The sequence below is a fragment of the Podarcis melisellensis genome (assembly GCF_964234715.1).
Source record: "Podarcis melisellensis genome assembly, chromosome: 3".
Taxonomy (NCBI): domain Eukaryota; kingdom Metazoa; phylum Chordata; class Lepidosauria; order Squamata; family Lacertidae; genus Podarcis; species Podarcis melisellensis.
The window spans coordinates 40,603,805-40,618,722 of NC_138530.1; the positions used below are offsets into that span (position 1 = coordinate 40,603,805).

The 14,918-nt window shown below is 42.5% G+C and overlaps 1 protein-coding gene and 1 long non-coding RNA gene across 4 annotated transcripts in view; one reads left to right on the top strand and one right to left on the bottom strand.

Moving 5' to 3' along the window:
* The window catches only part of VIT (vitrin), a 38,423-nt gene extending 35,890 nt beyond the window's left edge, over window positions 1-2,533 (bottom strand). The window contains exon 1 of one of the 3 annotated variants that reach the window (XM_081905040.1): window positions 2,163-2,533. The gene's annotated coding sequence lies outside the window, so the exon portion shown is untranslated. The remainder of the gene's footprint in view (window positions 1-2,162) is intronic. The other 2 variants (XM_081905039.1, XM_081905038.1) reach the window with 2 other exon arrangements.
* The window catches only part of LOC309366470, a 52,102-nt gene that overhangs the window by 17,391 nt on the left and 19,793 nt on the right, over window positions 1-14,918 (top strand). The gene's annotated exons all lie outside the window — the stretch shown is intronic.

Below are 14,918 nucleotides of genomic sequence, written 5' to 3' on the forward strand. Positions count from 1 at the left end.
AAATTTTGTACTTTTGCCTGGTAAAAAAATCTAAACCAGCCTTCCCCAACCTGGACCCCTCCATGATGGACCACAACTCCCAGAACAATCTTCCCATCTTCTTTGGTGAGGCTGCCACCAATATAATGGAGGAAGAGCAGCCAATGAGAGGGTGAGGTTCCCATTCCCCACCTTATAGCATGAAGAGACCTTCAGAAGGAAAGTTACTTTAATCCCAGCAAAATTGTTTTACATCTACTCAGTACAAAAGAAATTGATCCACTTCAAGCCATTGATGAATGCAACTGGTGGCAAACTTTCCAAACACCAACAGCAATATTAAAGTGTGGCAATAATTGTCCAGGTGAAAGAGGAAAGTAAGGAGATAATCCCCCACTTCTCCAACAACTCTGAATAAGCTCAACGATAGTAGCTACTGACTGAAATGTTTGGTTTGGGCAGAGTTTTGATAAGCAGCAATGTGGTCCTCCCTCTGGCTGCTTCAAGCTGGCCAAACTCCTCATAGAGGGTTGGTGTTTTACTCTGCCACATCAGCCATGACCAGATCTCAGCAGCACTTGCAAATGGCAAAATCCCTACACGACTCTTCCCCTGCCCCATTTTTGACACCATGTCCTCCCAACCCTCATTTCAGCCCATCATCAGGGTCACGTTAAATCATCTTGGTAGTGATGCTTCCTCCATTTGTTTCCTTTTATGCATGCTTTTTTAAAATAAAAAAATAAGACGTCTAAATGCATTTCCCATTTTCTCCCAGAACCTTCACCTCTGCCAAGCAATTTGTCAGATCACATTAAAATGAAATGAGAAACAAGTCTGTTCAGAGTCTGGTAGCAATCCGCATTCAGAAAACACCCCTGTGTTATGATGTTGTCTTTTGGGTAATTTCAGTAATAAAACTACCTGTATTTCCTTTCACCTAATTACTCTCTCTCTCTCTCTCTCTCTCTCTCTCTCTCTCTCTCTCACACACACACACACACACACACACACACACCGCCCGCCACCACACACACCAATAAGGATTGCGGGAACTCACTCTTTGTTTGATATACAAACATACTTTCTTTAAAAAAAAATGTTTGTATCCATGGCATGGTGAAATGGAAGCTGGCTGATTCTGTTTGCTGTAAAATCCCTTTTGAAAATCTTGTGACATTGACTGAATTCCGTTTGGGGCAGTTGGACAAGCTAATGAATGATGGGATTTTAGCTGCTTTCTGATTTGCCAGTCTCTGAAGGATCTGTTTTATTTTCTAATTAATGAAAGGCAGAAAGAAGGCTAACTACCCAAGAACCCATCCCCAAAGTGTGATTTCTTTATCAATCCAAAAGTACTAGAATTACAAAAAACCCAACCCCAACTTTTTTAAAAAAAAACCACAAAAACCTTTCTTTCTCTGAATTTTCGCTTGGGGTGATCAGCACATGTTGCTACTGGCCTGACACAAATCACATTGCAGAGACTTATCAAGAATCCAATCTCCCTGGGAGAAGGTGAGCTGCTGTGACAGGCTTGATAATGCTATTCCTCTTTAAAGTCTTACTAGCACAGCAGCCATTCAACACAAAAGGATATTGGGGGCGGGGCGGGGAGCACAGGGGTGAAAGGAGAGGCAGAGAGATGATTCCAGTGACTTACACACACACATTGCATTAACAACCCTCTTTTTCCACATAAATTTATATAACAACCAGTGAGACAATTGGAACCCCCAGCAAGGAGAAAAAATATATCAGTGCCCAAAGTTAGCTCAATATTTGTGCAATTGTAAACTAGCGGTGCTAGTTATTAAATACGGAAAGAAAGAAAGAAAAAGGAGAGGAATTCTACTTGAGAAAAGGAATATGGTTCTGAAAGCACTAAACAAATTACAGACAACTTACTTGGCTGTAAAAGTACTTAAATGATGGATTTATCAAAGCTTTGTAGACATTGTGTGCGTCTGTATGTGTGCATGCACTTTGTGGGCATATCAATAATGCATAGAAATGATGGTATTTGCATCACAATTTCATTTTAAAGACACTTCTTGCCCTCAGGGCATCCCCCTAACATGCAAAGCATTGAATTATCCAAAATATAGAATTATGTGCTTGCTCTCTCCCTTCCAAAATTAGATCTATAAATGAATCATACATAGGGAAACAATCAGTATTACCTTGCCGGAGGTGTGTGAATTTTTAAAGAGAAAACTCCTTGTCTCCAACCAGTATGCCTGGGTTATGTTTTTCCAAGATATTCTGCAGCACAAACTTCAGACAATATTATTCTAAAGAATCAGAAATGAGCAAGAAAAATAATAATCCAGGGCACCTTTTTCCTTTCTCATCAAATATTCCCGTCAAGCTCCCAGTAGTTTGAAAGACACAGTAAACTCTCTCTCTCTCCCCACAAACACAGAGCTCCTTAGACTGATGTAGTTGCTGAATTAGGCGGTGCTCTTTTAAATTTCTTCTCCCTCCCACTTCCCCCCTCCTTTTCCTCTTGTGGGGATTTTTATATTGTGGAAACTAAATTGGCATGTGCTGTTTAATTCAGAGTGTCAAACCTTGAGGAAAAGTAAAACTCGCTTGTCTCTATTTTGGTTCTACTCAGGGTGCATGCGTCCGTGTGTACATTTATTTTACCACTCCTGAAATCGATACTTTGCAACCTCTTTGGTAGGAGAGGGATTAACAAACAGAATACTGATTAGAATCTAATCATCTTTAGCTCACTTGGTAGCACATGAGATTCTTAATCTCAGGGTTGTGGGTTTGAGCCCCACGTCGGGCAAAAAAATTCCTGCATTGCAGAGAATTGGACTAGGTGATCCTCATGGTTCCTTCGAACTCTACAATTCTGAGTCTATGAAATCATAAACAGAGTATGCACACAAGAAAGAACAGTTTTCTCAGACAAGTTAGACCTTCTTTGAACAGTTAATATAGACCCAATTGTAGAGTTAGGACCATTTCTTGGGTTGACATGAAGAGCAGCAATATATTATGAGGTATAAATTCAACTATCTTATCTGCCTCATTAGATTCCATGGAGCTGTTCCACTTCCATTCACAAGGGCTCACAAGAGTGACTAGAAAAATGGACTGTCATTTTTGCCAGGGATGCAGAACTATATGACCTCATGCCTGACTATTGGCCATGCTGTCTGTGGCTGATGGGAGTTTAACAACAACATCTGGAGAGTGACAGGGTTCTCCATCCCTGTTCAGTGTCGTCTTCATGATCTCTTGCAATGAGCAATAATAAGTCTTTATGTTCAAGCTTAGAATCTAAAAGACATGGCACAAAAGGAAAGGTTATTGGTAAGGAAGAGGAAGAAAGCAAACTTGGACCCCAGTTCTTACTTACAAAGTCATTAAAATTGCTTTGATCCATGGGGCTGGGGCAAGGCAAAGCTCAGCACCTTGGAGAGGTACCTAGGTGGGTGTTTCAGGACCACACTTTGTGATCCTGCAGCTCAGGCAGAGCATGCAAATTGTCTCAACATTGTCAAGGAGCAACGGACAGAGCCTTGTAGCTTGGTATTATTATTATTATTATTTGAGGACCCAAACCCTGGCCCATTAAAGGACCAGTTCCCTTGTCTGCAGCCATTGGCTTATTTTAGTCCTTGGGATTTTAAAATGTAGGAATATATCCTTAGGGCTCTTCTGATCTCTGCAAGCAGTTTGTGGACCAACCAGCATAGCCTGGTGAAGGAAGTGCCTCCTCAGGATTCAGGGAAGGAAATTGAAGCTCTGGTGACTGCAGACCAGGGATCATCTCCATCTCCTCCTCAGGGCTACTGTCATTGGAGGACTGCCTCCAAGGACTCCTGACCTGGGACTATAACAGTAATGAGAAGCTGGAATAGAAACAGTTCAAGAAGGAGACATTGCTGGTCTCAGGTGAACCAATCTCTTCTCTCCTTGTGCTGCATGGGATGGCAGGGAGGGAGAAATCTGAGGGCTAGATGCACCTAGAGCATCAATTCAACACAGACCAGTCTAGTGTCACTTCTGTTGAGCTTCCTCTCTATCATTTCTGTTCCCTGTAGGAGCTGTTTGTGACGCAGCTAGGAAGTAGCAGCTGGCACATTCTTGCCTCTTCCCAGTCTACCACACTGCATGGCTGCAGGAGTCAAATGTGACTCATTGGAACAAGAGTGACTTTGGTGTCCACCACTAAAGACTTGTTTGTTCTGGCTGACTCTTGGTGAAGGGGGCTAGGTCAGGAAACTGCAAGTCTTTCCCAACCCTACAATCTCTCTCTCTCTCTCTCTCTCTCTCTCTCTCTCTCTCTCTCTCTCTCTCTCTGTGTGTGTGTGTGTGTTTGGGTTGTTTTGCAGCCTCAAGCAATAATTGAGGATGGAGATTTATATGCTTAGACTCTGAGGCTTAAAGTATACTTAGCAAGTCGCCTCAACCATGACTGCTACCATGGATGGTGTTTCTTGTTTTAAAATATAAGGGCTCTGCCAGAGTTCAGCAGCGGAGTATTCTGTTGATTTTGCAGGTTAAATTTTGCACATGCTTAACAGTGCAGTTACATGCACATTTAGTCAAAAGTAAGTCCATATAAGTTCAATGGGACATCCTCTCAGGAAAATTTGTAGGGCCGGTAGCCAAACCCCTCAAAATTTGGTTTAACTTAGACTGAAATGCTGTTTTGGTCAACAGATTTAGGTAAAATGTGTTCTAATCTTGAAATGAACTTGTATTACTAGGGTGTGGTGTATTTTAGTCTGAATTTTTTAAAAAATCATTCTTATTACAAAATTGAAATAAACACACATATAATTTCTAGAAAGAGTTTAAAGCATGGGAGTCTAACCCTCCACTTTGGGAGTCTGATCTGCCCCCCAAAAAGCTTTTTTTTCTAGCCTCCTATAAAACCCTGTTATGGTGACTGCAAAAAGAAAAAATAATAATAAAAAGTAGGCCCAGCTCTGTGATTAGCTGAGCCCGAGAAACCTGATAGGAGGGAGTATTAGATGCCATCCAACCATCTTAGGGATTCCCGTCTGGATTTGTGTAGAATTTATTCCTTAGCCTTTTCTTCTATGTTCCACCAGGCAGCGGCTTTGTAGGGTTGCAACCTCATAATTTGGACAGTGTCCATATGTTTTTAGAACTCCTGGTAAGGCAGGAAAGAAAACAAACTGCACCTCCTTCAGCTCATTCCCTCTGCTGCCCAGTCAACCTCCTCCCTGCCATATTTGAGACTAGCATGCTATAGCAGGTAAGGGCTGGGACATGTGTCATGGCTATAGTTGAACTGGGTGGAAGGAGGTGTGACTGTCTGTCTTTCTGCTTTAGCAGAAGATTAAAAAGTGCATGAAAGCTGCCTGGGATGTGAGGTTAGAAAACCACAGAGATTCCTGTGGCAAAGGCTAGGTTGTAACGCCATGTGATGCATCTGCATGGTGTTATAAATTAGATAAAATTATGCAAGGTCAGGATCCTCTGCATAGCTGTCAACTTTTCCCTTTTCTTGCGAGGAATCCTATCCGGAACAAGGGAAGTTCCCTTAAAAAAAGGGAAACGTTGACAGCTGTGATCCTCTGTCTCTCTCTCTCTTTCACACATACGAAAAAAACCCTGTAGAAAGTTTTAAATATATAAGACAAGGAAGGAGGGAGAGTAAAAGATGACAGGGATATTGTGCGATAAAAAAATTAGTGTTTTATAAATGATGATGCCATTATACTCTCTAGTTATCGCAAGATGACACTGGACTTACCTGGACAGAGTTAGGTGTTTCCTGCTACTACTGCTGCTTTTCCATTCTGGTTTTTAGAGGGACAATAAAGTTTTTCTCTAGCTTCTTGACTGGCGTGTCCATGACAGATGAGCAAACTCACAACACATAAGAAATATTGCACATTGTCTATAACCTGTATAATGAGCTACTTTGCTATGAAGAAATTTGTCAAGTGTAGTACTGACCAGGCCAGGATGAATGATAAAGTGTGGGCTGCCCAAGCTGTTTACAGTATATGCAAAATGAGCCAGACTGGCCAGCCAATTTTGGAGCATTGACTAAAGCAGGATAGCTATGGTCACATATTTTAGCTGTTTCCCTGACAATGCTGATCAGTTAGAGAGGTCATTTACTTTCGGTACAGAAAACTGGGGGACTGAAAATTGCAGAGCAAGCACTGACCTACTGAATGAAGTGTGTTCTGGAGAAGCTGCTTTTCCCTAGATGATGCTGGACTTTGTACTGTATTTAGAACTTGAAATGCCCACAAATTCCATGTTGTAACTTAATTACCATTGACAGCAAGAGTCCAGATTTGAATGGTGCCCATTAAATTTGGAATCAGGAAATACCATAGGGTAGAGTTGGGGTGGTGTTGGTGTTTTGGGGTCTTTTTTCTTCTTCTTCTTCTGAGGAAGTTTGTGTTCATTATAGACCACAAGCATCTTGTTAAACTGTTTGCAGCTTAGAATGAGGGTGCCAACTTCAGAGGCCACTGTGGTGAGAGAAGTCAGGCTGGGTGTTGCCTGCTTTTTATATAGGCTTCAAGCAAAACTTTACTAACTGGGTGAAACATTTTCCTCAGTTAATCCTTTCGAAACCTTGTTTTGACAAACAAGGTGTAAAGTGATACCAGATTGCATTTGATCCTAAGTTTGCCTAGGCCAGGGTGCGGATTCCTCTCAAGGGTGCCAAATCAAATGTAAATAAGCTTCTTTTATGCAAAGCAAACAAGGGAAAACAGAATGTAAGAAAACAGAAGCAGAGGTTCCCAGTTTTTGGAGTTTTTTTTGTCCAGTGGTCACATTTGGAAAGTAACATGGGTGCCAGCCACAAAATAGCTGCTCTATGGGATGTGGTATAATAGAAAATAGCTGCTGTATCTAAAAGAGCAAGAAAAGGGAAAGGAACATTAAATGAGGGGGAGAGCATGTTCAGTGTAAGAGAGTCCAAGCCACTGCAAATAGGAACTGAACAGGAAGAACAAACAGTATGACATAGTCAAAGCTCTCTGTGGACAAACACCAGCTCCCTCGGCCTGAAAGCGAGATGAGCGCCGCAACCCCATAGTTGCCTTTGACTGGACTTAACCGTCCAGGGGTCCTTTACATTACCTTATGATGAACTGCTTGTGGACCTCCCCTCATTTTCAAAAGTAGTTAATTAGTGTCTGACAAATTAATCTCACCCAATGGATTAGAATGTGGCGTAAACCTTCCTTTAAGTCCGTAGCAGCCAAATAAGGAAACTCGCTCTGAAACTCACCTGTAGGTGGTACTTAACACCATGGAAACTGGCACTGATATGCCCAGGAACCTTATCAAGATGTTGGAGAGGCTGCACCTCCACAGGCGCATACTTCCACATGTCATGGAAATGCCCTAAAACCCTACCCTTCTGGATAGCAGTCCTACAAGAGATATGCAAAATAACTAAACAGGTATTAGAATTCATCTCAGAACTGGCCCTACTGAACATCTTCCAAGATCATAATGACCACTCACATTATACAGAGCTTATAACCCACCTATTCTCAGCAGCCAGAAGCTTCATAGCCAGACACTGCAGAGACATGTCAGGAGTAAACATGGACCAATGGTATCAAATTGCATGGGAAACGGCCTTATTAGAAAAGCTAACCAATAAAGTGAAACTCACACAGGGACAAATAGAAGAGGATGCTTTCACCCCAGTATGGCTCCCTTTATCACATACACAGCCCAACAAGACAACAATAAGAATCCACCAACAGCATGCAAATCAATCTGGCTTACTTGACCCAACAAGCTCTTCCACACTCACAAATGCAAACAAACCCCACTGTTGCCAACCACAGATAACCAACCACACCCTGCCCCCCAATACCTCTCACTACTGACACAAACCCCCCCCCACACACACTGTACAAAAGTATATGCCTCACCACACCACCCCTCCTCTCATCCTCTTCTTTCCCAACCTTATACTGTACTCAACATTAATGTCTCACAACAAATGTAACTGATTTGTAAGAAATATTGTACAACCTGAAAAAAGAGGCCAGTCGTTCTTTTGTAAACCAAGAAAATATTTAATATTTTTTTAAAAAAAGAACTTCTAAAGAGTTGACCAATCTATCATCTAACCAATTGAGGGAACATCTAGTGGTCTTCAAGCAGGACTTCAAAACTAAGATTTGATGTTGCTATATTATTTCCCACTGGGCACTTGCTATTCATTCTCTCTCTCTCTCTCTCTCTCTCTCTCTCTCTCTCTCTCTCTCTCTCTCTCTCTCTCCCTCCCTCCCTCCCTCCCTCTCCTACCATTATGCACAGTGAGGTGGCTGACTTACACAGCTGATTTTGGCTTGATTTGTTATTACTGCATTTTTGTAATAATTGATTTATTATTACTGCATTTTTGTGTATCTGAAGAAGTGTGCATGCACACGAAAGTTCATACCAAGAACTAACTTAGTTGGTCTTTAAGGTGCTACTGGAAGGAATTTTTTTTGTTTTGCATTTTTACTGTTAAGGAGGGACTGGTGGGATGGTCTGTCTCAGGTGCCAAAATAACTTGGCTGCACACAGGTCCGCTGCTCCTTGTCTTGGAGGGGAGGGTGCCATTTGCTGTTTTGCTTCAGGCAGCAAGATCTCTTGGGCCGGCCCTACCAGTGGTGTAAAAATATTTGCTAACCAAGCATTGCACAATCATACAGCCACAAGGAGTTACATAGGGCAGGTCCTCTAAACTATGGGGTCCTTCTGCCTTAAGCGATCTTATGTAGTGCTCAGGCAGTTAATCAGTTGCTGGCGCTTCCCGTAGCATTGAACCAAAGTGGAAGAGCACAAAGCTAAGAAGAGGTTTTGTGGTTCACAGCTGAATCTGAGTGACTTTTACAGTTTGCTTTGCCCTTCGCTGTAAACCAGGCTTATGAAATATAATTCCAATAAGTGCCTCCGTTGTGCTGCTCCTCAGAACTTTTCCTACAGGGCTTCTGCTGAGATTCTGTGTGGCACCAGCCTGTCAAAGCAGGTAGGCAGTGCCAGCAACAACTACTTAGTGCCTGCTTCCATGAAACTGAACAGATCCTCTCTGTGGTGTGCTTGTCCCTGGCTACTTCATCCAGTTCTCTAGGGATTAAACAAAATGCAGAATCCCCCCCTTTTTTTCTGGAGGCAACACACTGGAACTGTAGTACAGCACTGGCACTTTTACATTTCCAAATAGTTTCTGCAGCCAGAACTGCCAATGTCATCAACTGGGAGATTAATTTATTTCTCTCTCCTGATTTTGAGATAGTTGGAACCCTTCAAAAGAAGCCACATCTCCCCCACTCCTCCTAAAACCCACACACTTCAGCTAAGAACGCAACCGACCGTGGTCTTCCTAACCGATACGGAAAAGGGATTTATTTTTCTGAGAGCTATACTATATGCCATGGACAACCCACCTAGGTTGTCTGTAATGGTTTTATGGTCACAGTTTTATAACATGGCTCTCATGGGAGAAATAGTGTCCGAGTTGATCACATAAACTGCGCTAGAAATACTGGCTGTTTCTAGTCGAGAGTACATACAGGCCAAGTGTTGTTCGAAGAACAAGCTTGAGATCTTAATGAATGGCTGGCAAAATCAAAAGCAAAACTCGACACTGGAGGCTCCTTCTTTCAAGATCTCGTCAATATTGCCAAGTGTGTGCCTTGCTTTCATTTTGGGTGGCCCTCCTGAGCTCAGAATAGCTCGAACCTTTGTGAAGTGGGAAAGCCTGAATAATTCCTAACAGATAAAAGTGGGGGAAGATGTTGAGGGCTTTTTGTGTTTTCTCTCTGTTTAACAGTCGTACTGCATAGTGGATGGCATGGCGTGTGAAACTTACTGCGCCCTTATATAATAATGTGCTGAAGATGAGGCATGCCCTCCACTATCGTAACACAATCTTGGTGATGATAGGCTGTTTCAGGGAATAAAGCTGGGATGGTGCAGTCAGATATACCGGGACAAATATTTCTAACAGCCTTCCTGGAAGGTTGGGGAAGGAGGGGTGGAAAATGTTCCTTTAATTAACTTCCTTAGGTTTGAATCCAAGCCTGATTTGGGGTAATTCCCCTCTCCCACATCAGTCCCTGGCTTGTGTCCCATTCTTCATGGCCGTTGTCTGTTCAGAGAGGAGGGAACACAAGTGCCTGCAGAGGAGAACAAGGGAGATGAAACACTGAATGAACTTCCTTACTTCACTTTAAGTGGTTTATTAAAAGAAGCAGATACGTTGCTAAGTGTCCACACAAACATTAGCCCCAAATAAATAGCCACCTTGCCCTGACAAGTTGCACATAATCAAAATTAAGTCAGAAAATATGAGAATGGGCAATGAAGCCAAATTGTTCGTGTGAGCGACGTGAATGAGGCCCAGCATCTGTTTACAAAGCTAATAATATGGAGTGGCACATGAACAAAGAATGTCACCCATTCTCAGTTTAAATTCCCTTTAAGATACTTAGAGAGATCAAAAAGAGTTTAAAAGCCTTCTTTGAAAGCTCACTTTGAAAATACCTGTTCCTTTGTTAGGTCTAAAATGCTGAACATAGCTGTCCAAATCTTGTTAGAGAGATAATGCCTTCTAAATATGTCCCTGACCCTCCTGCTCTGACACTGGCCTCTGGGCAGTGTCTTACCAGGTAAGTCCTCTGTTAGATCATTCTGATAAATGCACAGCCAAACTATGGAGAAACACAGGCCCAGAGGTGACACAATGGTGTCACCATGTTCAATCCTCTCTGGGCTAGGACACAACCAAAATTTCCCTAAATATTAGACCATATAAAGCCAGTTGGCATCTGTCTGTCTTGAGAAACAATGGAAGAGTCCACCATTGGGGGTTGAAGTCAAACCACTGGAGAGTTACAGTGCCTGCTGTGGCTGTAGAGACCAATGCAGGAAAGACATGTTTTAGTGCAGCAAGGGCAGATGATGGCGTCCAGTTTCGCTGTTACACCTTAAAAACCAACAACATTTATTATGGACTTTAACAGGCGGCAGTCCACTCCACCAGAAGTATGAAGCCTTAAGCAGAGCTGTATTTTTCCTGCATGGGTTGACTGATAGTCCAGTATGGTGAATCAGCCATCTTGAGCACAAAGGTTCAACATCTCTATATTAAGTGAACATAATTTGTTCTTGCTCAGTTAATTCAGCCTCTCTGCTATCACCACCTCATATGAACCCCGGGAGATCTTCTAAACAGCATTAATGTGAAGTCTTCCAAGTTGCTTTTGTATAATTGGAAATCCCTCCCACACCCGTAACCTCATCTCCACCTTGCCCCATTCATAAGGACAATGGCACTGCAAACAAGCCATTCTTAGAGAAGTGCTATGTTGAGCTCTACCAGTTTAGTTTGTCAGTGGTGGTCAACATCCCTAGCTCTCAAACCCTGGACAGGTACACATAGCTAGTGTGTCTTCAGAGGCTTTTTGAAGGAGCTGTAAAAACCAACTTCCTAGCCTAAGGGTGTTTCACATTACCACCTTAGAAATTACCCCCCTGCTCCACTGGTTTGTTTCACAGCTCGCCCTCCCACCCAGCCAGCTGTCCACATTACAGCTTAACTAATGTCAGATTCGTTAGTTTGTATACACGCCAGGAGGTGTTGGCGAGGCAGGGATGTCAAGAGACGAATCAGGAACAGCTTTAAGGATTCCAATTGGTGTGAAGCTGGATTGCCCATTGCTGCCTCCAGCATACCCTCTTCCCTGTAGGGATGGTGGTTAAGGTTGGGGTGGCAGCTGTAGAACCAGCACTGGGAATCTGTTCCTCTTGCTGATACGACACTTACCAGTCCTGTCCTGTCCAGGTAACAGCAATGTTGCTGGTGGGAGGAGGGCTCTATGGCTGTTCCCACCCATGCCCACTGTCTGAGATTAGTCTACCTAATGAAGGGATCATATGACAGGACTAACCTATCCTCTAATCCACCAAGTTTTCAGCACTTAGGGGTAATAGTGCTGTTTCAGCAGATGACAGTATCGCTCTTGCTGCGAAAAAAATACTGACGTTGTGCTCCCCCGTGTTCCTCCTCTGCTGCACTACTGGTCTATCTTCTGGGGGGGGGGACATGATATAAAACTTTGATTTTGATAGTTTCTTGGGTCATACCTTGTGTGCTTTGTTGCGATATGAATTGTTCAGCTCCTTCAAGGAATGAGGTCTAATGACTTGATAAATCTTTTCTTGGGTTGTATTATTTTTTTAAAAAAAGACAACAACAAACAAACCTGTTAAATCAATCAGAAGAAGTCAGGAAAGTTTCCCCTACTTAACCTGGACTCCTGCTGGTTTTCTATACAGCTGAGCAGACAACCCTGTCACAACATTATAAGGCCAATTAACATCTCGGCTGGATAGGGGAACCATGCAGCGACTTTTTCAGCAAGCCACAGACATTCTGGCAAGGCACACCAAGACTTATTGAAAGAAGCACCTTCATTCTGAAAAGGGCTAGGAAAACTTCCTTGACGTCCTTGTGACCGTATATTAAATCAGAAGTGAAGTATTACTGTATATATGCACTTGTGGGTGGAAGGAAGGCCTGTATACAGTGCTTGGGGTAAAAGCAACTTGCCAATGTTATTATAATCACCCTACTGATGTGGAATAGGGCTGAGGACTTTAGAAAGCTTTGGACAAATATGGTGTCAGGCTATTGCCCTCATGCCCTGCTTGTGCACATCATATAAGGCTCTGTGAGAAACAGGATGTTGGACTAAGCAGTGCTTTGATCCAACAGATCTCAGGGAAAACCTGCTCTTTAATGCTAAATTGGAACAAATGTCAGTCCAGAGAAAACTCGAACTGCTGTTTGCTCTAACTGAACACAAAAGAGAAGTTCTTCTCAAGGGAAAGATGCAGGACAAAAGGAAGTGTGACTGAGCCCTCAAAGGTGCTCATGGCAAATGTTTCACCTTTCTATTTGCCACCTTAAATGCTGAAAAACTAAACCCATTGTTACTCTTATTCCTTTTCTTTCATGTTTTATATTAATATTCCACAATTACCTTACCTCCCAATAGTCTCCCATCAGGGAACAGATCAGATCCGCACCTGTTTAGCTTCAGCACTTAGGGAGTAGCAGGTGTTCCCTGAGCCCAAGTAAATGTTGCATTTACTAATCTACTGACTAAACCAATTAAAGTTTGCAACTATGTTTGTAGGTGAGGGAACTCAAATAACACCCATCTAATCTGGCTGGGGAAAAGATAATTTAGTGGAAAGAGTTATAGACATGTTAATTAAAACAACTAGTGACCCTCATCGTTTGGATTGATTTAGGGAACTCAGTTAAAAACAAAAGTCATTATACCTCACATGAAGTCTCCACGGAGAAGGTCAATGGCTTTAGGCCTCTCTCTGCAAGGAAAATGGCTAAAGAATTAATTTCTGAGCACCAGTTAAGATTAAGCCAGTCACAAGGCATCTTAATCACAAGACTTTTTTTGCACAGCGAGGGTCATGCTTGGAGCAACATTCTAAGGGAAGCTGATCCAAAACCCATCTATTTCCTTGGTCCAAATGGGACAAAGAGGTGTTTGGTTCCCGAAAAGAGACAGAGTTGAATTAAAAATAGCAGAATTGGAATTAAAAACACTAAAATAACCACCCCCATCACTACAAATCCTTGTAAGAAAGCTGAGTCTGTAACACAGATGAACTGAAGTTGTGGTTCATAACCTCCTTCTCCTTCCCACCTTAGAAACAAAAGCTGCATTTCTTAACAGATGACCTTTTTTGATTATTCACTAACAGCAGTCAGCTTGAATAGCTAGGGAAATGTTACATAACTCATTGCTGTGAGTGCACTGTTGAATTCGAAGGAATGCCATTCCTGAAGTTTGTTTAATTATAGCCCAGCACATCAATGTGGTGTCCATCTTTGTTCTCTCTCTCTCTCTCTCTCTTTCTCTCTCTCTCTCTCTCTTTGGATTGCCAGTGAAATGTCACAGCTTTGGCTTTTGTGGAGGTCAAACACCAGCCTCACTGTTAAGTTAAACAAGGAGGGCTTCTCAAGCAGCCATTGTTCAGAGATTCTTTCCAGGAGGGAGGTGCCGCCGACCAATTATCTGCCCTGTTCCCAAATACTCCAAAGCACTTTTACACTCTGCTTCTTTCATTAATTGGATTATTTGTTTTCAAGTATCTTGCTGAGAAAGTCAAATTGTCCCACGCCTGGTTAGCAAAAGCCTAGGATAATTGTGATTGGTTTGAAATGGTTTGAAGTGGGATGAACAGAGCATAGAGGTCTGTTCTGGTTCCTGAGCCTGCTGTGACCATTTAGTACATGCTGGGCTTATCCCCAGATGCCAGGGGATCTGAATCAGCCATCCTATAGTTTAAACATCATGCATTGCACACATGTCGATCCACTTTTAAAGAAGAAATGAATCCAGTCAAACTACTGGCAGGACTTCCAAAATTAACCACAGCACCACTGTGGAGAACACCAGCCCTGTGTGTCCCCCACCGCAAATGAACAGCGTTTAGCACAGAAATCACAGCCCCAGCATTTAAAAAAATATAAAAAGTCTGCAAATTAAGCAATGGTGGCATGGAGTCACAGCACAACTTACTTGCTGTTAGAGAGGGAAAGGGAGGAATTGGTGATGGTGGGAACAATAAAATGGATAGGTGTCAATGGTGGGGATAAGTGTCGACGCAATAATGTGGGAGCATTGGGAAGCATTGCAGAACAACTGATAAAAGTGGGATGTGGATGATCTGGTACAAATGTATTTCAAATGCACTATTAATGCAATCAGCAACATGTTGCTACATACGTCTACAATAAAGCAGCAGTCTGGATGGGTTCTACTGCTATTTTATATATTGCTGTCCTTGCCATGATCTAATTCTAGTCCTCATTTTCTAACTCTGTGTATCTTCTTGGAGGTTAGAAATAATTGTATTGCCACGCAAAA